General features: G+C 40.8%; 2 long non-coding RNA genes across 2 annotated transcripts; one reads left to right on the forward strand and one right to left on the reverse strand.

The window, feature by feature from the left end:
• Positions 1 to 19,522: 19,522 nt before the first annotated feature.
• Positions 19,523 to 20,206, forward strand: LOC133391349 (uncharacterized). Its single transcript, XR_009764858.1, has 2 exons — positions 19,523 to 19,644; positions 19,709 to 20,206. It is a non-coding gene; the product is annotated as an uncharacterized LOC133391349 (long non-coding RNA).
• Positions 20,207 to 20,904: 698 nt separating this feature from the next.
• On the reverse strand, positions 20,905 to 22,285 carry LOC133391350 (uncharacterized). Its single transcript, XR_009764859.1, has 2 exons — positions 21,784 to 22,285; positions 20,905 to 21,720 (listed from the first exon to the last, which is right to left on the reverse strand). It is a non-coding gene; the product is annotated as an uncharacterized LOC133391350 (long non-coding RNA).
• Positions 22,286 to 26,979: the final 4,694 nt, after the last annotated feature.

The following is a 26,979-nucleotide window of genomic DNA, read 5'->3' on the forward strand; positions in this document are numbered from 1 at the left end:
GTACTTTTAGTAGTTACAAGAAAATCTATATGGCTGAATGGCCCAGTATTTCTTAAACAAAGGGAAATTGAATATAGGGACCCCAAGCTCATCATTACTCATGAAGAAATCCGTCCAAATCTTATGATTAAAACCATAGAGAAGAGAACATTCAACTTTATAAAAACCGAATGGTGTTCAAATTGGCTAAGACTGAAGAGATCACTGGCAATCAATTTAAAATATATAGAATTTTTGAAAAGCAAGGTCAAGCGATTAGCATTTTCCCCGATAGTAGAAAAGGAAAACCTGGATAAAGCAGAAAAACTCCTATTGCAAAAGGCACAATGGGAAATATACGAAGATGATTTAGTTCAGCTTTCACTCAATGGACAAGTCTCTAAAAACAGCACAATAAAGAATCTCAATCCACAAGTAATAGAAGGACTACTACGAGCAAGGGGACGATTAGCAAATATATGCTACCTCTCCGATGACGTGAAACAACCCATAATATTACCCAAGAGGTATCACGTGACAGAATTGATCATACAGCATTATCATGAACGCTACATGCATAAAAAGATGGAAGCAGTTATTGCGGCAATCCGGCAAAGGTTTTGGGTAATCGACTTTAGGGCCGTGGTAAGAAGCGTGATCAGCAAATGCCAGCGTTGCAAAAATGAACGCGCACGTCCCATTGCCCCGATGATGGCCCCCCTTCCAGAAAGCCGAGCCGCTGTGTTCAAAAAACCCTTCACCCATACAGGTGTAGATTACTTTGGACCCATGACAGTGTCAATCGGAAGAAGGGTAGAAAAAAGATGGGGAGCGATATTCACGTGTATGACAACGCGCGCTATACATTTAGAAATCGCTAAAGACTTAAGTACAAATTCCTTCATAATGTGCCTAAAAAATGTGCAGCATAGGCGTGGAAAGATTTGCCACATATACAGTGACAATGGTACAAACTTGGTTGGGGCAAACAGGCAAATAACGGAACTCATCGAAAGATGTGCAACCAACGGTATCAAATGGCACTTCAATCCCCCGGCCGCGCCTCACTTTGGAGGTGTATGGGAGAGAATGGTCCGAGAGGTCAAGAGCTTGCTGCCAAATAATGATAATATGCCAGAAGAAGTATTAAGATCGGCCTTTATCGAGATCGAATTTATTCTCAATAATAGACCTCTTACTCACATCCCCCTCGAAACTGAAGACGACGAACCTCTCACACCGTTTCACTTCTTGATAGGGTGTTCCGGAGAGGCCGAACCTACGCCAGCCAGCTGGCCAGCTGAAGCTAGCAGAAACAACTGGAAGAAGGCACAAGTTATCACCCAAAACTGTTGGGAACGTTGGTTGAAGGAGTACCTCCCAACATTAGCCAAACGAGAAAAGTGGATAGAACGCTCAGACCCAATACAACCTGATGACATAGTCGTCTTCCCAGACGAACAACGCGTGGGTAGGTGGTTAAAGGGTCGGGTAGTAGAAGTTTATCCCGCTAAAGACGGGCAAGTTAGATCCGCAAAGATTAAAGTTGAAAACGGCGAATACAAACGCCCTGTTATCAACTTATCAGTACTAGAAGTAAAGGGCAAGAAAATTGCAGACGTACCTTCGTGGGGAGTTAAAAGACCGGTCAACATCGCCTACGTCAAGAAATTAGCTGAACAATTTAAAACTCCTCCTGCAAAAAGGAGGAAGCATCTCGTAAAACCTTATAATGGCCCGGTATCTATGCATTATAAGCCTGTTAGCCGCATGGAAACTAACAGACAATCTTTCAGTTAAACCAGTTGAAGAAGCTGGTATATTCTTCGACCACGAAGGAACGCATCTCTTGAAAAGGGGTGTGTGGGAAACAACCTTCCACACGAAAATACACCCCGAAAATGACACAGAGACTTTACTGACAATGGAGAAAAAGGTGACCACAGTATTCAAGGCACTGAGCGACATGGACACTAATCTTCTAAATTTGAAATTGACATTACAACAAAACATTCGACACGCACTTCAACTCTCACAGACTGCAGTAAAAAGACGAACCAAACGATCTAGCGGCATATTTGGATTTTTGAAAGGTATTCTTTTAGGAGAAGACGATATTGACGAACAGTTAGCCCTCTTTAGAGCTTCTGAAGACCAGAAATTGAAACATATATCGGAAGACATGACTCATAAAATCAAGCAGGGTGACAGACTTAGAAACGAACTTAATATGAAAATAGACCGCATGAACGAAGGTATTAAGAGTCTTAATAAAAGCTTCAATGAAAACAAAAAAAACGTACTTATAAAGCATGTCACAGAAACAATCATGCTAGCTGAAGACATAGTACAATACATTACGACAAGGTATCTAGAGTTAGAAATCCAGCCCCTTAGCATATTCGACTCGACGAAAATTTCCGAGAAGATACAATCAAGGTTACCCGATGGGTATATAATTCTAGACCACTCCCGAATTTCTAGCAAAGAGTTATTTAGGGGAGAAATAATAGTACATATTGAAAACGTCATCGTTTCGCAAGAGAGATTCGAAATATTCCATATCACTGTAATACCAAACCTAAAAAACTTTACAACACTGGACTTAGATGAAAATGTAATAGCTATAAACGATATACACTATATATACCCTACAGATATTACGCGATACAATAGCACTCATCACGTGTCCTCCGTTAGAAGAGATTTGGATTGTATATCCTCATCTTTCAGACATATAAAAACAGAATGCTTGTGTGGTATAAAACCAATTAAAAACTCAATAACCAAATTTGTAAAGCTCTCCCAGCCGAACAAAATCCTATACTACTCTTCTCATCCTAACGAAATATACCTCAAATGTAACAAAACACTGACACATCCCGCGTATCAAGCTGGGGTAATAACACTTAGCCAAGACTGTAAAATACAGACCAAGAACATAGAAATCCAGCCAACCATGAAAATTGAAGCTGTAGAAACAAAAATGTATTTCAAGCCGCTGGCCAAAATACTGAATTTAAGCGCAGAGCAAAAAGAAGAAACAAATAGGGATCAGCTCTACCTCATAATAATTACAAGTACAATAGCCTGCGTCGCCACTTTAATATTAGGAATAACCATAGCATTTATTATCAAACAAGTACGAGCTAAAATGTACACTTTACGCCCCCCGCCGTTTAAACCGTCACCAAATAGTAACACCTCTACGAGGAATTACGGGGGTCAGGATGTTGATGACAGCGCCGCATAATTAGGTCATCACGGCCTGGGAACTGACCGACCGAACGAAAACAATTGTAAGCAAATCTAATGTAAACAATATCGACCAAATAAAAACTGCTGATCGCGATCGATCAGCAGAAAATTAGTTATAAGTTAGGAATAAGCATGAATAAAGGGACTTTCAAGCACAAGAACTCAAAGACTAAGTTGTTTGTCTGTTCCAAGCCAAGTCGGACGGTAAAATCCTCCTGTCTTGGCGCTTCCCAACGAGTTCAGACTCGGTGCGGAAAATATATCCCTTTATTGTTGTTGGGTCCGTTCCGTACTAGAATATGCCTGTGTCATCTGGTCTCCTGTCCAACTATCTCTGCTCCAAAGGATTGAGAGGATCCAGAGACGTTTTACAAGGATCGTATTTCGTAGGTCGCTGGGTCATCACTCTACTCCGCTTCCTTCGTATGACGATAGATGCACTCTATTAGGCCTAGCCAAGTTGGAGCACCGCCTCTCGGTCACTCAGGCTTCTTTCGTCGCTGGTATATTGCTCAATACGATTGATACTCCTTCACTTCTGTCGCGCTTACATTTGTATGCACCTTGTCGCACCTTACGTTATCGTTTTCGTCTCCAGTTACCTATATGTCGTATACGTTTTGCTCGCAATGAGCCTTTTGTAAGAGCTATGTCGTCTTTTAATAGTACTTCTGATCTGTTCGATTTCAACATATCCTATCCTGTCTACCGATCCCGTCTTCGCTCCTTTTCCGTACCATAAACTCCTTCCAACTCCTTCGTGAATAATTGTTTACTATAGTCAGTAAGCACTGTTGCTGTAACTCAACGTGGCCGAGCAATTAATAAAATAAAAAAAAATAAATATCTCGCCGCAGAGCAATAGTCTCTTCCATGGTGTTGGCACCACCGATAAAATCATCTACATAAAAATTGTGCTGTAGGGCCCTGGAAGCAACAGGATAATTGGCACCTTCATCTTCTGCTAGCTGAAGTAGTGTCCTAGTAGCAAGGAACGAGGACGGAGAAAGTCCGTACGTAACTGTGTTCAGTTCGTATATGTGTACAGGTGTGTGTGGCGTGAAGCGAAACAGTACTCGAACTAATCGGCGATCATCTGGGTGTAGCGCAACTTGCCGGTACATTTTTGCTATGTCACCGACCAAGGCGACCTTGTATGTACGGAATCGCAGAATTATGTCCAGCAGGTCATCTTGCACAATAGGGCCAACACAAAGTATATCGTTTAAGGAATAGCCCTAGCCGTCGAATACTACCCTCACTTTTGTGGTGGAACTGGATCCCTTAAAAACCGGATGATGCGGCAGGAAGTAAGCATTTTCGTCGTCAGAATCATTTCTTATCTGAGACATGTGGCCAAGCTCCAAATACTCTTTCATGAAATTGTGGTAGTCGGATTTGAGCTATGGATTCCGTTCCAACCTCCTTTCCAGCAACTCAAAACGCCGAAGTGCAGTTGCTTTAGACAGGCCAAGCTTTTCGTTAAAATTAGGCTGTCTGGGTAGACGCACAATGTACCGACCCGAATCGTCTCTTTGGGTGGTTTCTTTATAAAAGGATTCGCATCGCCCGTTCATCGGGAGAGTACGCTTCTTTCATACTTAGCTCCTCTAGCTTCCAAAAGCGTTCCATAGAATCCTCCAGAGAGGCCATGCAGATGATTGTGGATGCAGTGGTGCAATCGCTCGGCGGTGCAGGATCTTGAGGAGGGGTGGGCCCAATCATAACCTAACCAAATACGCTATTCAACATTGTCGGAAGGGTCGGAGCAAGTTTGTGCAGATTTACGCTCACAAAGAATTAAGCGTAATGACGAGCGCCAAGAATGATGTCGATTGGGGATGATTTGTAAAATTGTGGATCCGCTAAAACGATTTCAGTCGGTATGTTCTAGCTTCGAGTACAAATATCATGCGCTGGCAAATCAGCTATCACCTTGTCAACAATCAAAAATTCAACACCCAACTTGAAATCTTCTGTTCTCGAGGCGATCGTAGCTCGTACCGATTTTTTCACCGTTCTGGTGGAGAGACCTGCCCCCTTAAGGGTTATATTTACAGTGTCATTTCGCAATGCTAACCTCTGAGCGAGCCTGCTGCTCATTAAATTAGACTGCAAAGCACTGTCCAAAAGTGCACGAACCGGATGCACAATGCCATATGCATCAACAACATTCAATAGTGCAGTCTGGAGCGATACCTGCGAAGGTGCTTGTCTAACTGCAGCTACAAAACTACGTTGTGTGTTAGCCGTTGGATCGTTAGTGTTGTATGTTTTTGGTGTACCGGTTCATCCCGCGCAGCTAGCTGTATGGGTGTAGTGGTGGATGTGCCGGGAGTGCTTTGTGAGTGTAACATTGTGTGGTGTGCTAAATTACAGTGGCGACATTTATACTGCGAGGAGCAATCTCGAGCTCTATGATTGTCCCGCAGGCAATTTAGACATAACCGCGCATCAAGCGCTGTTCGGTAACGTTGCGCAGGATTCATGGCAAGGAATCGCTGGCATTTTATGATAGTGTGCGGCATATTGCATAAGTGGCATCTGTTGTTATCGCGATCAGTTGTGGCAAAGCTGGAGGTGCGTGTAAAATTATTTCTTCTTGCATAGGATTGTGTTTCATCATTTAACGTCTCAGATTTGTTTACTAACAAAGAAGCGTTTCTAGAACTCTCATTCGGCGATGTAAAAATGTAATGAGTGCTTCATAGCTGGGATTTTCATTGTTTGACGCATGCTCTTCCCAATCGCGTAGTGTTGTTGTTGGCAATTTTGTGCACAACTGTTGGATATCACAGTACACATGTACAACCATATAGAATAGTTATTGTAAGATCGTAGTATACATGTATAACCTTATAGAATAGTCAGTTGGAATAAAGCTATTAATCTCAACACATCGTAGTCTGGCAACTAATATATAACTGCTGTATATAATGCTTCATTTCAAGCACTCCGTAAAGCAACCGCTTCAAGCTCAACACTACAAGCAGTCTGCAAATTCATTCGTGAAGGTGGGCCGAATTGTTCCACTAATCTTCCAACTGGAATCCAACCTTACTACGCGAGGCGCGAATCATTATCAATAGTCCAAGGATGCGTTATGTTTGGTAACAGAGTTGTTGTACCAAATATATTTCAAAAAAAGATTCTACAACAATTTCATCGAGGACACCCAGGGATAGGTCGAATGAAGTCAATCGCTCGAAGCTATGTTTACTGGCCTGGTATTGATAAAGAAATCGAGGATTTTGTTAAATCTTGTAGTCCGTGTGCAATTACAGCGAAAACACCGACAAAGACAACTTTGGAATCTTGGCCATGGTATGGGCAAAACCATGGTCCAGAGTACACATTGACTATGCAGGCCTAGTAGACGAATTCTACTTCCTTGTAATCGTGGATCCACACTCGAAATGGCCGGAAGTTTACGCTACCAGATCAATAACTGCGAGAACAACAATAAGAATTTTGAAACAAATTTTCGCAACTTTCGGAGTGCCAGAAGTTCTCGTGTCTGATAACAGTACTCAATTTACCAGTTACGAGTTTAAGGAGTTTTGCGTTAGTCAAGGCATCCAACACTTGCGCATTGCTCCATATCATCCGCAATCCAACGGGTTAGCTGAACGATTTGTGGATACACTGAAACGAAGTATTCAAAAAATTCGCAAGGGAGGGGAATCTCTCGAAGATGCACTAACCACTTTCCTTCAAGTATATCGAACCACATCATCTGGAGATTTGGATGGAAAAGCTCCTGCTGACATTATGCTCTCTAGACCATTACGAACTATATCGTCGCTCCTCAAACCAAGCGAGCACGGAAATGTTGAGCCGAGGAACAGAATGAAGGAAGCCGAATTTTTCAACAAGAAGCACGGGGCAGTGAAATGATGTTATCAACAGGGCGATGCTGTTTATGTCAATATATATCGTAGAAACTCCTGGCAGTGGGAAGCAGCAACCGTAATCGACAAAATCGGCAACGTTAATTATAACGTTTTCCTTAAAGAAAAACAGCAGTTAGTACGATCACACACCAACCAGCTGAAATCTCGAATGGCAAACGGGCAAAACGTGGCAGAATTTTCAACACCACTATCTGTACTGCTTGATGATTTTGGTTTGAAAACACCTTTACCGTCATACCAACAATCAACGTCGTCACAGTTTGTTTCCTGTGATGAACCTGTAACAACATCAAGCGATACTGAACTAGCATCTCAGACACTCTGTTCAACTCCAGATCATTCTGAATTGGGTAACATTAGTTCCAAAAATGACAACGCAGAAGAATCCGAGGGACAAGAACCAGTTGTTCAACAGCAAGAGCAGCAATCATAAATTTTGGAAAGAAGTCGAAGAGTTATCAAATTACCAGAACGGTTCAAATCTTACTGGATGCCGAATCCATAAGGGGGGAGATGTTGGATATCATAGTACACATGTACAACCATATAGAATAGTTATTGTACGATCGTAGTATACATGTTTAACCTTATAGAATAGTCAGTTGAAATAAAGCTATTAATCTGAACACATCGTAGTCTGGCAACTAAGTATATAACAACAACAAATGTTCCAAAATACTGCTCCATTCATCTGTCTTTTCTCCTAAATGGCTCAACGTTTATTTATGCCGCTCGAATTCATCGACCAACTGATGCAATGCCTTTGCGCTTTCTTTCCTAGCCGGTGTGATGCCAAACATAGCCTGCAAGTGACGTTTCTTAAGCAGGTATTCGTTTGAGTATCTTTCCGTAAGCATTTTCCAAGCCAGTGTATAGTTATTTGAGCTTATTGTTATCGACTCAATTACTTGTGCGGCTTCGCTTTTTACGGCTGCGCGCTAATAGTGAAACTTCTGTATGGCGGGAAGCTCATCATTTTCGTGAATAAGACACTCAAAGGTGTCGCGGAAAGTTAGCCATTGCATATAGTCGCCATCGAACTCGGGCAATGCTATGGTGGGCAGCTTTATGCCTTGCAGCGGGTTGCTGCCGGCCCTATGCTGCGACCCTTTGCTACGAGGAATTTGCCTATATTTTGCCTTCAAAGCAGCTTGCAGTCTTATGAGTCGCGGTACAGAATCTTCGCACAGTGTTGCGTTATAAGTCATTTATTCAGCAGTGGTTACACTATCTTCCAGCTGCTGTTGAATGCTTTCCAATTTCTTACACATTTGCTCAAATTTGCTCATTCTAGTTTCAACCTCAATCGAGTCCCGCTCAGATTGGTAATCTTGGTTAAATTGTTCATATCGTCCCAAGATAGTTAGCAAAATCGTTCTTCTCGACGCCAAGATCGTCGGTTGCACGGACATTTTTCAAGATTAGTTATTGGTATTAGCGTAATGTAAAGCCAGCCAAACGATGCGAATGCGTGTACAAAAGGGTTAGCGTAAGCGCGCGCAGATAATATTTACTTTATCGAAAAACTCTCGACTAATCAGGATTTTGACACTATCCTGGTCACGGCATAAATATTAACTCGGAGGAGAATTTCGGATAAAGTCTTGCGCGTTTCTTTCTGTTTTCTAAGCAACCAATAATTACCAATCTTGTAACGACGATTTGCCAGAGAAGAAGAGGACGAAAAAGCCTTTTCGCCATCTATTTATTAAATCTAAACCGCTAGTGATGTCAGCGTAAACAAGTTAAAAAAATGAACGGATTTGTTCCGCTCCGCTCCGAACTGCTCGACTCCAGCAGTTGCTCCAACAGTTAGGTTAATGAAGTTTGTAAATACTTGTATGTATTTCATTATCATGCTTTATCAATAGCTGGGAAAATAAATAAAAAATCACTTTGTATAAGTAACCCTTTCTTATGTATAAGATTTTTATTGATTATAATACTTGAAGTTGTTACAACTCTGATTGCTGTTAAAAATGATAGTCATATTACATAATCGTTATTAATTATTAGCCTTATAGTAATATTATAATTTATTTATACTCATGAATTATCAATGAATTTATCTTTATTAGCGATTGCTGTACTTATTCATGTTTGTTCAAAATTTTTTGCTTTTTTAATTATCAGATAAAAATAAACAATATTAAGACATGATTATTTGTTAATTTGCTCTTCAACGGCGATTAAAACAGACGTTCAAAAATGCTGCTTGGGTTTGGGATAAACAGGAGTTATTTTTCTTTCTTCGAAGCTAGAAAGAAGTGGACCTTTCGAGTGCTAGAAACCAACTAACTTTATTTTCCATTATTTGTTACCAACGCTTAATGTGACCGTTCGGCTAACGGTATCGATATGCATATATCGATCAGCATATCGATACCCAAGTTATTCAACCCGCCGCATCAGCAGTTTGATGTCGATGTGCTAACTCGTCCTTCCTTATGTTGTTGACGTCCCCGGAACATAGCTACGGTGTGGAAACGTTGTGTAGGCAGGTTTTGCAGGTGCGATCGTCAAATCAACTCTAGCTTGTGCTTTTCTTCTACATATCAGCAAAATTACAATGCATATGACGAGGGGGATCGACGTTCCTCCCAAAAGGCTTATGGATGGCCAGGTGATGGATAGCGATTGGTTCTCTAAACGAATGTGCTCGAGTTCTTTCCTTGTTTCAAGGTGTAGGTCTAGAAGGTGTTCGATGGACTTATTGATAACTTCGTGCTGCTTATTGACGACTATTCCGTCCAACTGATATAACGAGAGCTCGCCTATCATTTCTACCGCCTTCGATGAGAATTGTACATCATTTATCCATACGTCGCATGAGTTTTCTCTGATGACGAATGATCCCTATAACGTTCTATTGCTGGTTCCGCAATTGTTGAAAAGCGAGAAATTTTGGATTGAGTTGATCAACACGACATGGTCGCCTACTCGAAACGCTTCAAATGTACGTGGCTGTTTTGTAAAATTGCATGAAGCTTGTTGTCCTCCAATTAACCTTGGTACACATTCTGATCGATCTTGATTGACTTCACTCATGGAATATACGTATTGATTGAGACTGTTTACCATGTAGCTAATGCTTCCGTTAATGACGTATGATGTGTGGTCCAAGTGGATTCGCCCTTGATGGTACAACACAGGATAAATTTTGACTTTACGGAAGATTCTGGGGTCGAGTTTAGGGGTTTTTAGTAGCAAAACTATTTCGCTATTTTTGGTGGCGATTGAGGTTTCGATGAACGTGAGAGCTTCAGCTTTCGTTGTGAAGGGTATGTTTTCAGATTGTATGTTTTTTTCTAGCAAATTCATTTCCAAATCTGACAAAATCTTTTCATTAACAATATTCGCTTTTGTCCAAACTATACTATCTATAATTCCTTGAACAGATTCTATATTTTTTTCTAAGTGCATATATATAACCATTGAATGGGTTTCTAATGAATTTGATTGCTCTATAGCCTTGACTGTGTTAAAAGCTAACTTTTTAATTTTGTTATTAAACTGTCTATTTATGGTTATTTGTTTGTTGTTGTTATCTAATTTTTAGGTCATTTTTATGAACTTTGCGAGTTTCTTCGGTTGTAATTGTGCTCCTATTAACATTTTTAACTTTAATCTTTTTGTATCTTGGTTTGTGTTTTAATCTAGCCCTAGTCTTTTCATAAATCGTTTTAGCAATTGGTATTGTTATCTCCCTTTTGTTTTTATTGTATAGCAAAAGATCGTATTTCTGCTTGGCATTTAAATTCTTATAAACGTTCTCTCAAATATCAGATGACCGGAAGGAAGGTAGGATGGTTTCATATGGAATATGTTTAGTTGTGGAATGGATTGATGAATTGTATTTATGAACTGAGGATTGGACAAGGTCAGGAATGGGCATATCTTTTTGTTCGGATTTTGTAATACGATAAATTTCGAGTAAGGTTGAGTGAAATCTTTCTATCGTACCGTTCATCTCGCTTCGACCAGTAGCGGTTAAGTAGGTCTGAATATTGTAGACTTTATAGAAGTTGGTTAAATCCTGAGTGCCGAATGATTTTTCACTATCCATGACTAATATTTTTGGTGGGTGGTACTTTGTTAAAATTTCCTTTACGGCTGGAACTATATCAACGGCTGCTCGCGATTGAATCAACTTAACTTGGGCAAATTTTGAAAACTTATCGATGTAGGTGAGGAAAAAATGTTTTTCCAAAAAAAGCACATCAATGTGAGCAATCTCGAATGGTGCTTTTGGTATGGGAGTGTTTTGTTGAGGAAATTTAATCGGGTTACGATCGTATTTGTTTTCATTGCATGTACTGCAATTAGAAACATTTTTTTTAAATTTTGGCTTGCATGTTGGGAAAATAGTATTTGCGTAAAATTTGCGACTTACTTTCCTGGGCTCCACGGTGTGCCCTGTTATGCACTGCCGTAATTATATTCATCTGTAGATTTTCGTCCGATACATCTTCCAAGAGCTTTTGTGTAAAACGGATTTTAAGGAGTTTCTGATTTCCATAAAACTTTCTATAAACATCTTGAAATTTACCCATAATTTCTTCGCTCGTTAAAATACCGTTTATTTTTGTTAATATGAAATGATCCTTAAGAATCTGTAAAAAAGAGGATTCAGTTAATGTATCTGTATAAATGATAGTTCGATTAAAATTTGGGAAAGGGTTTTCGAATACTGTTTTCGGTTTCCCTTCCTTTAGTATGATCTGATTCTATAAACATTTAATGGGGCTTCTGTAGAGATAATGTAGAAATCTTGGCTAGTTTCTGCTGCATGTTGTGTGCCAGACACAGAGAATACTATTCTACTGAGGGCATCAGCCACAACATTTCCTTTGCCAGGCTTGTATAAAATCTCATGATCATGTTCTTCCAAATAAGCTTTCCAACGCTTTAATTTGGCATTCGTATTTTTCGGTGATAGTGCAAAAGTCAGGGGTTGGTGATCGGTTACTATTTTAACTTTCGCTCCATAAAGATAGTTACGGAACGTTTGCAATGACCAAAAAATAGCAAGCATCTCTTTCTCGGGAGCTGAATATTTCTCTTCTGTCCTCGATAAGGTTCTTGAGGCGAAATGGATTGGTTTGTCTTTGCCTAATTCACCTTGAGAGAGAACTGATCCTATTGCGAAATTTTAGGCGTCTGTTGTTAAAATAAATGGCTTATTAAAATCTGGATAAATTAAAATATCGCTTGATGCAATACTTGTTTCATTTTATTAAAACATTCAATTTCATGTAAGTCTAAAGTAATTTTCTTTTTCGATGTGTCAGATCCCTTCCCCCTTAAAAGGTTTGTCAGAGGTTTTGCTATTTTGGCAAAATCTTTGACAAATCGTCGATAGTAGCCCATTAATCCTAAAAATGCACGCAAATCCTTAATAGTTTTGGGCACGGGGTATTTATTAATTACGTCGATTTTGTTCTCATTAGGTTTTATTCCGTCAGTGCTAATAATAAAACCTAGAAATTCTACCTCATGACGAAGGAATTCTGACTTATCTAATTGAATTTTTAACCTTGCATTATTTAATGTTTTCAAAATTGTATCTAAATTTTCTAGATGGTTATCCAAACTATCTCCAAAAACTATAACGTCATCTATATAGACGTAGCATATCTTTCCAATAAAATTTCGCAAAATATCATCAATCGCTCTTTGGAATATCGCTGGAGCGTTTTTTAAGCCAAATGGCATTCTAGTGAATTCGTATTTGCCTTTATTAATAGCGAATGCTGTTTTATCGATATCCGATTCTTTCATCTTAATTTAGTGGAATCCGGAAGCTAAATCCAACGTTGAAAAATATTTTTTTTCCTTTTAATTGGTCTATTACGTAGTTTATCTCAGGCATTGGGTACTTTTCAGAGATGGTTTTGGCATTTAACATGCGATAATCTATAACCATTCGGAATTTTTTTTGCTCTGACGCATCTGACTTTTTTGGTACAATCCATACCGGGGATGTCCAAGCCGAGTGAGACGGTCTAATAATTCCATCTTCTAATAATTTTTCCACTTGCTTATTTACTTCGTCAGCATATGCAGCAGGGTAAGGATAAACTCTTTGATGAACTGGGGAGTTATCCGTAGTGTGTATTGCACATTCGATATTAGTTGCACAAGTTAATTTAGTATCTGGTTTATAAAATGAATGGCTATTTTTCTCCAACAGCTTTTTTAGTTTTTCTGACTCTAATTTTGAGAGGTGAGATGTTCGGATTAAATTATGAGAAGAATGATTATGCGGTGAATAATATGAAATTGGGACAACAAACTTGTTGCCGTTTCTAGTTAATGTTATTTGATCTTTTCCTAGGTCTATTATAGCATCCAAAGCTTTCATCATGCTGGTGCCAATTATACCATAAAAATAATTATGAAAATGGTGAAGTAAAAAACGATCTTCAAAATCAATTTTAGGATGGAAAAAATTTATATCAATGGCATATGTGCGAGAAAATTTACTGTTTGCACTACTAATTTGGCCTATAGAAAATTTGTACGGCTTGCTGTGTTCGTATGAATGTGCTAATTTTGGATCTATTAAATTAATATTAGCACCTGTATCTATTAAGAATGGAAAAGTTCCAATGGTAGTTTTGAGTTTAATAAACGGAAGACAGGGAACTACCAACTCATCTCCCACTCTAAAAAATGGTTCTGATGATTTCTACTTGAATCCTCTTGCGGATCATGGTCGTGCTGTAAATTTATATTTTGATTGTTTTCTGTCATATCATATTCATCAGTGAACTGGTCCCTGATTTGTTCTTGTAAATGGTAGTCATTGCTATCCATTTGATGAGCTTGCAATGGGTGAGCTTGTCTCTTTACCCATGCTTCCTGGCTTGATGCAGGTCTTGGTCTTTTTTCCCCATACGAGGGTCTATTTCCATAATTAATATTTCTTGAATTTGTGCTTCGGTCTACCTCCATTGGCTCAGGGTATTGTCTCTGGGAGGCATATTGGTGATTCGGAACGTAATGTGGAGCTGGATGGTATCGTGGAGCTGGACGTGGAGGTGGAGAGGTTCTGGGAGGGGTTGTTGGTTGGTACACAATTTTTCTAGGTGCTACCCTGGAGGGTTGCGGTTCGTACCCTAGATATTTTGGCTTAGGAGTGTTAGAGGAATTTTGATTACCATACTGATTCTTATAAGGTGCTGATCGAATGTCCATATTAAAGTAATCAAGGCAAAATTGATATGCTTTGCTAAAGGTCTTCGGGTCAGCAGTTTTTAACAGTGTAGATAACGGTTTTTCAAGACCTCTAATAAACGAGTCCAAAGCTTTCTCCCTAAAATAATTTATATGAACGTTCGCGTGGAGGGAATATTTGCTATCCGTTTGAACTTGTGCTATCATAGCGGTTAGTAATTCATTAACTCTGCTATAATATCCGGCAAGGCTTTCAGAATAACCCTTTTTTATACACGTTAATTCATAGTCTAGGGTCTTCACGTCACGCTTATCTTTGTAATATAGCATCAGTGTTGATTTTATCTGATGCCAAGCGCATGTTACATTATTTGCGTTTATTACGTCGGAAGCTTCTCCGCGGACTTTTCTTCTGATTGTTCGTTCAACCAAATGGAACTGCAACGAATCGTCCGGAAGATCCCTATACATGATAAAAACATCTTCTACATCCGAGATTGTTACGTTCGCGATTATTAAATTCGTAACGGACGTGTCAAATTGTAAATTCGCGTGGTGCGCGATCACCTTAATCTAGAAACCGGGTACGCTACGTGTAAAAGCGGAATAAAAATGCGTCACAAAGACTAACATGCGGCACTCACGCGTACGTACGCTTATGTACTATTATCCTCGGAAAGGATAAACTAACACGCTAAAAATTGTATGGGCTTCCGGGGGTATAAAAGGGACCAAAGTTTTAATAAATAACCATTCGGATTTTGCAACTCTAAGAAACCTCGTCTTTTTTAATTTTGCATATTCGGATCAAGAAAGAAATCTCTCATCCCTCTTCACCCCCTTCTGCGGCATAGGCTCCTCAAATTACTTGAGAGAGCAACTAGCGGGAAGGTTTATTATTGGTGTTGAACGGTTGAGAAGATCGTTGTTACCCGAGCGGGTTTGATTTACAAGGCCGCATCCTTCGCGTGGCCCACAGATCCGTTCGCCGTCGTAACATTTGGTGGCTCCAGAGAGGAATCTTCCTCACATTTGTATGGTAGAGAGATTTGCCCGTGGTATGAAAGCTTCCGCAAATTCTCTAGCCTTCCACATTCTCACCGTAGAGAAATTGCTTCGCTCCTAGACGAACCTATCCTCGCTCCAGAGGAAGCACTCACACTAGGAGGAAGACAGCATCGCTTCCGATAGGATTGCTTCCGCTCTCCACCTACGCACTCACGCATACGGCTCCACTAACACGAGTGCAGCTCCAGCGAGCTGCGTATGCGATACGTGAGAGAGCACTACGAGAGAGCTCCAAGGGAGAGCCCTTTGCGCACCGTTGAACCAGTGCGACATCGCACACCCACACCACTGATAAAAATCTGTGCACTATACACGCACACGAACTCATCGGCACATTAGCTACGTCATGACTACGAAAAGAAACCTTACCCCGTTCGTCGATAACGACAATGGTAGCTGCCGCTTATGCAGCCGGGTTGATGATCCTAATATGGTCCAATGCGACGAATGCGATCGCTGGTTCCATATGGCATGTGCCAAACTGAACCGGTTGCCTAAAGCAGACGAACCATTCTTGTGCATAAAATGCACAAAAGACTATGCTAAGATTAAGGCTCCAGCGTCGACTGGCTCAGACCAAAACACGGCAATTGCAGCCCTAATCGAAGCGCTTAAAGGTAGCAGCTTAGATACAAACACATATCTCAAACGGTTGACCTTTGATCAGCTACCTGATTTCGATGGCAAGGCCAAAGAATGGTTGAAATTCAAGCGTGCGTATGAGGAAACGACTAAGCAGGCTAAATATACAAATGTTAAAAACATGAGCCGGCTTCAACACGCCCTTAAGGGAGAGGCGTATAAATGCGTGCACCGTCTATTTCTCGAGCCAGATAACGTGCCGGAAATATTTACGAAGCTCGAAGAGCAATTCGGCAGAGCAGAACTCGTGTACGACGAGCTGCTTAAAGACGTGCAAAACATACGTGTTGAAAATCAGCACAAAATACCTGATTTGTCCGACGCGATTCAGGACATGATCACTAACATAAAGGCAATAAATATGCCTATGTATTTACAAGACCATCGCCTCGTAAATGAGTTGGCTTGTAAACTGCCTACTGATAGGCATCTAAAATGGATCGAATATAAATCCACCAATATCAAACCGGATGTTCTTCCATCGCTGGAAGATTTTGGCAAATGGTTGCTGCCTCTAGCAAAGGTACTTAAAGAATTGCCAAAACGGCCAGAAAGGCCAAAACACTCGATGAACGTTCACCAGTCTTCAGCGCACAACACAAAAAGACCGTTCAATCACAACCACTTTGGTAACGCACAAAACAATTCACCGGCCACTAACACATACGCAAGAAATGCAATAGATTACACCGCACAGAATTGCACAGCCGCACGAGAACGCGGCCCACATCCATGCGAAGAAACGCATCACCGTTTGCACTTCACAGCCGATGCGGAGGAGAATTGTCATCAAGAACAAAAAATACTTTACCAAATTGTTCCGGTCGTGTTACGCAACGAAGATAAAACGCTGAAAACATTTGCATTGTTAGATTCAGGGTCATCATTTACGTTGATCGAGGAAGAAACAGCTAATCAGCTTCATTTAGAAGGGCCGACTGAGCCGATTACGATGACGTGGACGCAGAATTTGTCCATACGAGAGAAAGAAAGTAGGAGAGTAAGTTGCCTAGTGAAAGGAGAGAAGGAGAAAAAAGAACGGGTCTTGGAAAAAATGAGAACCGTAAAGAATCTCCAGCTCCCGAGGCAATCAATCAATTGCAACGTTCTCAGAGAGAAATGTCCTCATCTGAGAGGAATTGACATCAGCGATTACGAGAGCGCAAGGCCAACTATACTAATTGGTCTCGATCATAGCCATCTACTAATACCACTAGGGCGCAAAATGGGTCGAAGCGACGAGCCAATGGCAATCAAGACCAAGCTGGGTTGGACTGTCTTCGGGATGAACGTGAAAGGACACGAAGCGCCTCATAATCAGCCGATGATCCACTACGATGCAGATAGTACAATGATATCAAAAGAGATCGATCGTGGAAAGGAAATAATCCAGAAACCGTTCGTAGAAACGGTACCGAATCGAGCTTGGTCCGAGGACCAGCGTATCGCGGAACCAGATGAAGAAGATCGCGGTATATCGATCCCCGTACTTCACCATCATGAAGCTGTGGTTCCAGATTCTTCTATGGCACCCTTGCCATTGTGTGGAAGACATCCCCACAACCCCTCACCACTACACACCGGTGTAGATCATCTTGAGCCCCCTGACATCACCACGCAACGATTTGTCGAGAGGGAAGTGCGACAACCCTGCCCAGGCGAATCGGCAGCGGTTCTGATGGAGATGAGGATCAACCCACAACCATATGTACATCCACCGCTTACCAACGAGGAAGACGAGATCCTGTCGAGACGAGGAATTGGCTCCCTGACTACAAAGACTCTTCGACACAGGGGGAGGCCCCACCGACGGAGGGCTTTGCTGCGGCCTGCGATTGGGCTAGCGAGCAACGCAGGCAGCCAGTGAAATAATCGCTCACTTTTTATTTTCGTAATTCACGAGAATGAATTACGAGGGGAAGGATGTTACGTTCGCGATTATTAAATTCGTAACGGACGTGTCAAATTGTAAATTCGCGTGGTGCGCGATCACCTTAATCTAGAAACCGGGTACGCTACGTGTAAAAGCGGAATAAAAATGCGTCATAAAGACTAACATGCGGCACTCACGCGTACGTACGCTTATGTACTATTATCCTCGGAAAGGATAAACTAACACGCTAAAAATTGTATGGGCTTCCGGGGGTATAAAAGGGACCGAACTTTTAATAAATAACCATTCGGATTTTGCAACTCTAAGAAACCTCGTCTTTTTTAATTTTGCATATTCGGATCAAGAAAGAAATCTCTCATCCCTCTTCACCCCCTTCTGCGGCATAGGCTCCTCACATTACTTGAGAGAGCAACTAGCGGGAAGGTTTATTATTGGTGTTGAACGGTTGAGAAGATCGCTGTTACCCGAGCGGGTTTGATTTACAAGGCCGCATCCTTCGCGTGGCCCACAGATCCGTTCGCCGTCGTAACAGAGATCCAATTCATCACTTCGTTTGGGTTTCCGTCAAAAATTGGAACGTCCCTCAAAAAGTCAGGGGCTTTCCCCATCTCTACAAAAGATCGTAGAACAATTTCGGAGTTGGGATTGGTCATTTTTGTGTTTTTTTTAGCTTCCACTTTACTTTACACTGTCACAATTATAATTCACCGATCACTAATTAAACCGAGGCTTTGTAATGTTCACCAAAATATGCTTATTTCGGATTTTTTTGTTTGAATACTTACAGTAATTTTGAGTTGATCTCCATTGATGAAGTTTTCCGCGGGGGAAAGTTGAGCAGCTACAGCAGGGTTTCCTTTTTATTCCTTTCGACTACTGGGGGCCTGCTGGCAGCAATCGGGTGTTTACCACGGTGTCCCAAAATTCGCTTTGTCTTAATAATGGCTCCTTTGACCACAGATTTAACTACTGTTAATGTTAGGATTTTTTTTTTTGACTTATACACTTCCCGTTTAACTTCTTCAGGTCCCTATTCGGGCGCCAGTTATTATTCTTTCTTCGAAGCTAGAAAGAAGTGGACCTTTCGAATGCTAGAAACCAACTAACTTTATTTTCCATTATTTGTTACCAACGCTTAATGTGACCGGTCGGCTAACGGTATCGATATGCATATATCGATCAGCATATCGATACCCAAGTTATTCAACCCGCCGCATCAGCAGTTTGATGCCGATGTGCTATCTCGCGTAACGCTAGCGTAACGTAGAGGGCTGAGCCTTACCGTCCAAATAGACATACAGCGACAACGTCGCGCGCGACGACTTCGCGCACGAAAAAAGTAGCTCAATTTTGCAAACAGAGCCACTCATCGCGCGCGACAATTTTGCTTCAATTTTTTTAAGCTATTTTTCGTCGCGCGCGACGTTGTTGCTCTATGTCTATTTGGACGGTTACTTTTACCTTCGATACTGCTTCTAGACCAAGGTTATTAAACTCTATACAGGTTACGACAAAGCGTTTGAGAGGGTCACCATTATGGATACCTTGTTTAGAATTTGTCTGTCAAAATAGATGCCGGCCAGCTGTTGCTTGGCATGAGCAACATAAATAAGTTTACAGAAGACGAAACTACTGCTACAATTTTTCATCATGCTAACTCTTTATATCATTTATAGAATATGACTTCTATGTTGGATTGGTTAATGCTGAGTTAGTTTTGCTTACATGCCCAGGTATTCGTCGGACTGTCTCATCAGTTTCAATTGTTTTACAGGTTTGGTATAGCAGTCCTAGCTTCAGTGGACGAGGGTTTATGCCGCCCAGCAGCAGCAGTGTCAAAACTGGGTTATTGTGCTGTCCCAGATGCTGCCCAGATGGTGTAGGAAGTGGCCAGATCCCATGTCGCTTCGCGCATAACAGCTCGTCCTTTATTCGGAGTGGAACGGACACGGAATAATTCAGTGAAAGAGTATCGATGTGATGACACCCTTTTGACGATGTTGGTCAGGGAACCTGTGATGATGTGGTGCAAAAAATGCTACCGGTATCACTTTCGTTCCGCTATTGCACGTGACCCGAGCTAGGACCGCGGACCGCGAACTTGCGGTAGCGGTGATGATGCGTATCCCTCGAAATTGGTGCTGAGATGATGATATGTAAAGTAGAAGCTTGTGTGGCATGGCCTTGTCCTTACTAAGATACTGCTTAAGCTACACCCAAGGTGACATGAATTATCGACCCCCACATGAATAAGGCTGCAGCCAGAACGGAATGAACATTTGTTTTCTTTGAACTGGAACGGCAACTATGCATAAGCACACATATAGTTATAGTTTATTTCTTAATTATAATTTTTCCACAGGACCGTTCAACATTTACTTCCCGGCTCAACCACTACTCTCCCTTCACAAGTGCTTTACTCGGTGACCCTCATATTCATCTCTTTCTCCTACTCTTTATCACATAATTTGTATGAAAAGTGAAATAATGTGGATAGGGTTTATCTGCCCCTATCAAATTTTAAAAATATTATCCTACGTAACACCTCGGATCGTAATGCGAGATTTTCCTCGTGAAGAAGGGTGAAAAGCTCGTTGTAACAGGTTATACTGTAGTGGGCTGAGATGAAATATGACGTCACTTGCATCCAGTCATCCAGTCAATATGGTCACTTGCATCCAGTCTGCGTGTCAGACCTGTTGGATCCTGGAGTCGCTGTTGCTGGTTAATTATGTTCTATTATGTTCCTCAACCATCACGAATGGCAGTTGCTTTTAAGAAGGAACGGTAATTTGCTCCGAAGTCGAAGCCGGCTCCGACCGGCTCCAGACAATTTCGGAGCCGGCTCCGCACCCACGGCTCCAGAGCCGGCTCCGCATCCACGGCTCCAAAGCCGGCTCCGCACCAACGGCTCCGGAGCCAGCTCTGCACCAACGGTTTTAACACAAGGGACCAAACAAAATTTTCCAATACAGGGTTTTCGAGGATTATATAGACATTTTCAGCGAGTTGTAGATTCGTTCAGGCATATAATAGACTCCTTCAGCGAGATATAGAATTGTTCGGAAGTAGGTGTAGACATGTTCGGTTATACTGTAGAGCTGTCACTTTCGTACCCCTTGGACTGCAAGTTGGATGATTCTCATCAGAAGGTAAACAAACGGTTTTCGAAAAAATATGCTTTTTTCAACTAATTTATGTATTAAACAGCTTGGAGAATGATTATTAGCTACTTTTAGTACGTTTAAGAATGAAAAATTGAACCCTGCGGCACAGTGTGTAAACAAAACAAATGACAGCTCTACAGAATCGCTGAACATGTCAACGCCTACTTCCGAACAATTCTATATCTCGCTGAAAGAGTCTATTATATGCCTGAACGAATCTACAACTCGCTGAACATGTCTATTTAATCCTCGAAAACCCTGTAAAGTTTCAATCGAGGAAAACCGTAAATAGCGGAGTAGGTCATGTTAAAATAATTTATCAAAAAAATCGATGAGTTTTGAATATAATTAAGAAAGGCGAGACCAACGTTGATTCTTCGCCGGCTCCGGAACAGTGGGCCTGAAGCCGGGTCCACAGCCGTTGGAACGGAGCTGTGAGTGCAGAGCTGTTAGTCCGGAGACGCCTGCGGAGCCATTGGTACAGAGCCGTTGGAGCGAATCCGTCGGAGCGGAGCTGGCTCCGGACCCGTTCGTCCGGAGCCGTTGGTGCGCTCCGAAACGCCCATCACTAGATCACAGGACTGTTCTTGGACGGAAAGAAAACTCGTGTGATGAAACTCTATGAGAAATTAAAAAATTAAATTATTTCTTTTTCATTTCACTAAAATATGAATCAAATTACCACTTGCTGTTAAAGACTGTTTTGATGTTAATCTATGGTTAGAAACGTGTCGTTCGATATGATTTTTTTAATGTCCAGCCGCTGCATACATTTTCCGTCCTGCATATGGTCACTATCTGGCTACTTCATCCGCTTCTTTATCGGCTCTCCCTTATACAGGGACTTAAGTTAAGCAAACTTAAGTTAATGCCCTGAGATCGTTTTCCGGCACAACGATCGTTCAACTCGTACATGTTGGGTCTTATTACGATGACACACGAATATTTATAGCGGAATACCTTCTCCACTTAAAAAAAAGTCCAGTAGAAAGTACATGATTAAAATTAGATTAACAATAATTCAACAATTCAACCTAAGCCATCGTACTTGTAGCATATTACTTTATATATACACCTTTGGCGTTTACACTGACCTTATGCAATTGTTAATTGGGTTGTCGAACCCCGATGTACACACAGACGAGACGCGCGAAGACACGACGGACAGGGGATTTCATGTAGGGGAAAGCGGGGCAAAATGGGCATGTTAAGCAGTTTACTGAATATTCCATTGAATATGCCACAAAACACAATTATTAATGCATTATTGTATGCCTCCACTATTTATCTATGGATTAAAATTGCCACATAGAATGAAAACAACTTAAAATCGTGAAAACAGTGTAAAATAAAAGTTGATGTTTTACGAGAAGCTATTTTGACACGCGGGGTAAAATGGGCATAGCCCTGGGGCAAAATGGGCATATGTAAACAAACTGTGATATGTCAAAACACTGGGGTAAAATGGGCCACAACAACTGCGCTTAGGTAATGGTCTATGCTTTTGCGCACCGTTTCGTGAATTGTATTTTCGTTCTATCTTTTGTTTTGCTGGTCAGGAAAGCCCTTAAAATTCTTCCAAACATATGTTATCAAAATTAAAACAGTTTTTACACGTTTAAATCTACAAAATCGATTCTTTTGAAGCTGTGTCTGTTATCATTATTGAGGCGACAAATACAACACCATAGCCTCACCAAACGCCATTTGTCAAAAGTATCTGCCCATTTTGCCCCAAGCGTAACTGCCCATTTTGCCCCACGTGAAGCATTTTTGTATTTTATGTTATATTAGTAAAAATACGCATTCGATCGCCTTGCTTTCTTGAGACAAATTGTATAGAAATATCATATCTTTAATAATATATAATGTAAAACTTTAACGCATCCCTGTGACACTGGGTTAAGCTTATTTTCGAAGTGACAAAAATTACATCAATATGCTACTTGTTGGAATTATCAATTTCCTGTATATATATAAATAGAACTCAAATATAATTAAGTCAGTCTTGATCTGAGCTCCAAACGGAACAGACGTGTCTCTCCTTTAATTTCAATAGGTTATGGGCCCAGGCTCGCTTGGTGCTGTGTAGGACAATACGTTCACGATATTTTATTGTTGTGGCTCTAATTCAAAGAACGAGCGAAGACAACGGAAAAGTCTGGTGTGAGCGGTGTCGGCAGCAAATGCTGATGTGTTATTGTTCTCAAAAGAGGCGGGGAATAACGATTTGAAAAGACTAGTGGTGGTGTGCTGTGAGCACGATCCCCACAAAAAGGAGTGACGTTGTGACAAAGGAGTGTGATGGAACAGAAAGGCGAAACAGGCCAGGAAACAAAAAGTGTTGCGAAAAGTGATCGTGTGGTGTACACAAATTATTCAGAAAAATGGATTATTCCAAATTGTTTTTGCTTCCATTGTTCGATGGGACGAATTATTCTTCCTGGAAGTTCAGAATGTTATCTGTACTTGAAGAATACGATTTGATGGAATGTATTTCTTCTGAGCCATCAACAAGTGAAAGTTCTACAGAAAAATCCAAAAAGGACAAACAATGTAAGTCGTTGTTGATTTCGCGTATTAACGACACACATTTGGAGTATGTACAAGAGTGCAAAACCAGCAAGCAAATATGGGACACATTGCAAAAGGTGTTCGAGCGAAAAAGTTTGTCAAGTAAAATGCATGTGAAAAGAAAAATGCTGCTACTAAAACAAGGAGATTCTAGCTTAACGGAGCATTTTCTAGCATTTGACAAACTAGTGCGAGAATTTAAGGCAACGGGTGGAACCATGGAAAATGAAGACATAATTTGTCATTTGTTATTGACTATTGGGTCTGAATATGCTACAGTGGTTACTGTTCTGGAAACTATGCCTCAAGAGCAGTTAACATTGGACATGGTAAAGGCACGTTTACTAGATGAAGAAACAAAGAAAAGTGTGGAAACAAGAAACGACACACAATGCTATCCAGCTGCGTTTTCTAGTGAATACAGTGCAAACCGTGGCAGGCACCAACAAAAGAAACTATTGAAATGTTTTGGTTGCAAAAAGATTGGTCACAAAATCGGGGACTGCCCAGAAAAACAGAAACAAAAGGAAAGCAATTCGAACCAACACAATGCGTATTTTGGTGATGATGGTGTTTGTTTCATTGGTAGCAATGAAATTCTCAGTACGTCACAGCAGGTAAATTGGATTGTTGATTCCGGTTCGTCGGAACACTTAACTAACGATAGAAACTTGCTGGACAAACTAATGCTAATGGACAATCCTATGACAATTGCAGTGGCCAAGGAAGGTGAAAGAATAGTTGCGGAACAATATGGAAGTATAAAACTGTTTTCTTCGGTTGGTGACAAATTGGTACCTGTTACTCTCAAAAACGTACTCTACATACCGAATGCGCGTGTGAATTTACTCTCCGTACGCAAAATGGAAGAAGCTGGACTAACTGTGCAGTTTTCGGATGGAAAGGTTTTAGTGAAATACGGGTCGCAAACAATCGCATGTGGAAGCCGACGGGGAAAACTCTACGAATTGACGTTATTGAAAATTAAGGATGTAGCTGATTCATGTCTCTATTCGTGTGGGAAGGTTCCGAAGTGTTTAGAAATTTGGCATCGTCGTTTTGGCCATATAAGTGCAAAAGGATTAGATCAGATTTTGCGAAACGAAATGGTGATTGGAATGCAGCCAATTCGGCAGCGAGGTGATGAAGACTTTATCTGTGAAGCTTGTGTTGCAGGAAAACTCACTCGAAAGCAATTTGTGACAAGTGAAGATCGAAGATCGAGCAGATTATTGGAACTTATTCATTCCGATATTTGTGGCCCTATCACTCCTGTCGGTTTTTATGGTGAAAAATACTTTATAACATTCATAGATGATGGGAGCAAGTTCACAATGGTGTTTTTACTTAAGACAAAGAGTGAAGCTTTTGAAAAATTTCGTGACTTTGAAGCCATAGTTTCTGCTAAATTTGGATCAAAAATATCTCGTTTGCGGTGTGATAACGGTACAGAATACACCAATATTCAATTTTTGAATTTTTGCAAAGAAAAGGGGATACAAATCGAGTTTACAGTTCCTTATACGCCGGAACAAAACGGTGTTAGTGAGCGGAAAAACAGAACTCTCGTAGAAATGGCTCGTGCAATGATGAAGGATTCTAATGTGAACAAAAGGCTTTGGGGGCCAGCAATCCAAACAGCCGCTTACTTAACCAATCGATGTCCTGCGAAGGCTTTAGCTTCCAATTTGACACCATATGAAATTTGGAACAAGGAAAAACCAAACGTTGACAAACTTAGAGTTTTTGGTGTAAATGTTTACGTGCATGTTCCAAAGGAACAACGAAAAAAACTCGACTTCAAATCATGGGAAGGTGTGTTCATTGGTTATGCTACAAATGGGTATCGGATTTGGGATCCGAAAAGAAATCGATGTGTTATTGCGCGAGATGTGATTTTCGTCGAAGAAAAGAATAGTATGAACATGCGTGATAGTGATTTTTCCATAAATGAAGAAATTTATATTCCTGGTGGTTCAGTGCCAAATAATATTGGCTCAAGTGAACAGGTAGAAAATGATAGTGAAAGTGTGCATGGCATTGAAAACGATGAATCGTTTGACAGTTGCTTGGATCAAACAATTCGTGAAATTAGTGACTTGGACCAAGCTACAAATTCTCGTCCAGTTAGAGAACGTGTGGCGCCATCGTGGCATGAAGATTATGATCTAAGTGGTTTTGCGTTAAATGCCTCACATTTTGTGGATAATCTACCATGTAGCATTGCGGAAATGAAGAAACGAGAAGATTGGCCAAAGTGGAAAATAGCAGTGGACGAAGAAATGGATGCTTTGATGCGAAACCATACTTGGGATTTGGTGGAACTTCCAGAAGGACGGGTTCCAATATCGTGTAAATGGATCTTTAAAATAAAACAAACAGACGATGGTTCTGAAGATCACTATAAGGCAAGATTGGTGGCGAGGGGTTTTAGCCAACGACAAGGTTTTGATTATTTTGAAACATATTCACCCACTGCTAGACTTGACACTTTGCGAACGATCTTAGCAGTGGCAAATCAGAAGGGTATGTTAATCCAACAAATGGATGTAAAGAGTGCTTTCTTAAACGGAACAATTAGTGAAGAGATTTACATGACACAACCCGAAGGGTTTGAAACAGGGAATAATCTTGTATGTCGTCTGAACAAGTCTTTATATGGACTTAAACAGGCGTCAAGAGCATGGAATTTGCGATTCCATATGTTTGTGGAAAAACTAGGATTTAAAAGAAGTATAAGTGACAAGTGTTTGTATGTGCGTGAATCTGGAGAAAACCAACTATTTTTATTAATCTATGTGGACGATATGCTTTTGATTGGACAAAAAATGCCGCTAATTACGATAGTGAAACAATGCTTATCAAAGGAATTTGAAATGAAGGATATTGGTGAAGTGAAGTGTTTTCTCGGTTTGACAATCAAAAGAAAACCAGAACAACGTGTTCTTCATATAAGCCAACAATCATTTTTCGAAAAATTACTGCAACGATTTAACATGAAGGACTGTAAACCAGTGTCAACTCCGATTGAGAATCGTTTGCAACTGCAAAAGGGTGAAGAATGCAATCGTGTGAATAAGCCATATCGAGAACTAATTGGATGCTTAATGTATGCAACTTTGACAACTAGGCCGGACTTGTGTGCAGCAGTGAATTATTTCAGCCAATTTCAAAGTTGCCCCACAGACCAGCATTGGTACCATCTAAAACGAGTATTGCGCTACGTGCGTGGTACTTTGGACTTTGGTTTACACTTCGAAGGTAATGACAATCTACCAGCTATCGAAGCATATTCGGACGCTGA

The sequence above is a fragment of the Anopheles gambiae genome, chromosome 2 (genome assembly GCF_943734735.2).
Source record: "Anopheles gambiae chromosome 2, idAnoGambNW_F1_1, whole genome shotgun sequence".
Classification (NCBI taxonomy): domain Eukaryota; kingdom Metazoa; phylum Arthropoda; class Insecta; order Diptera; family Culicidae; genus Anopheles; species Anopheles gambiae.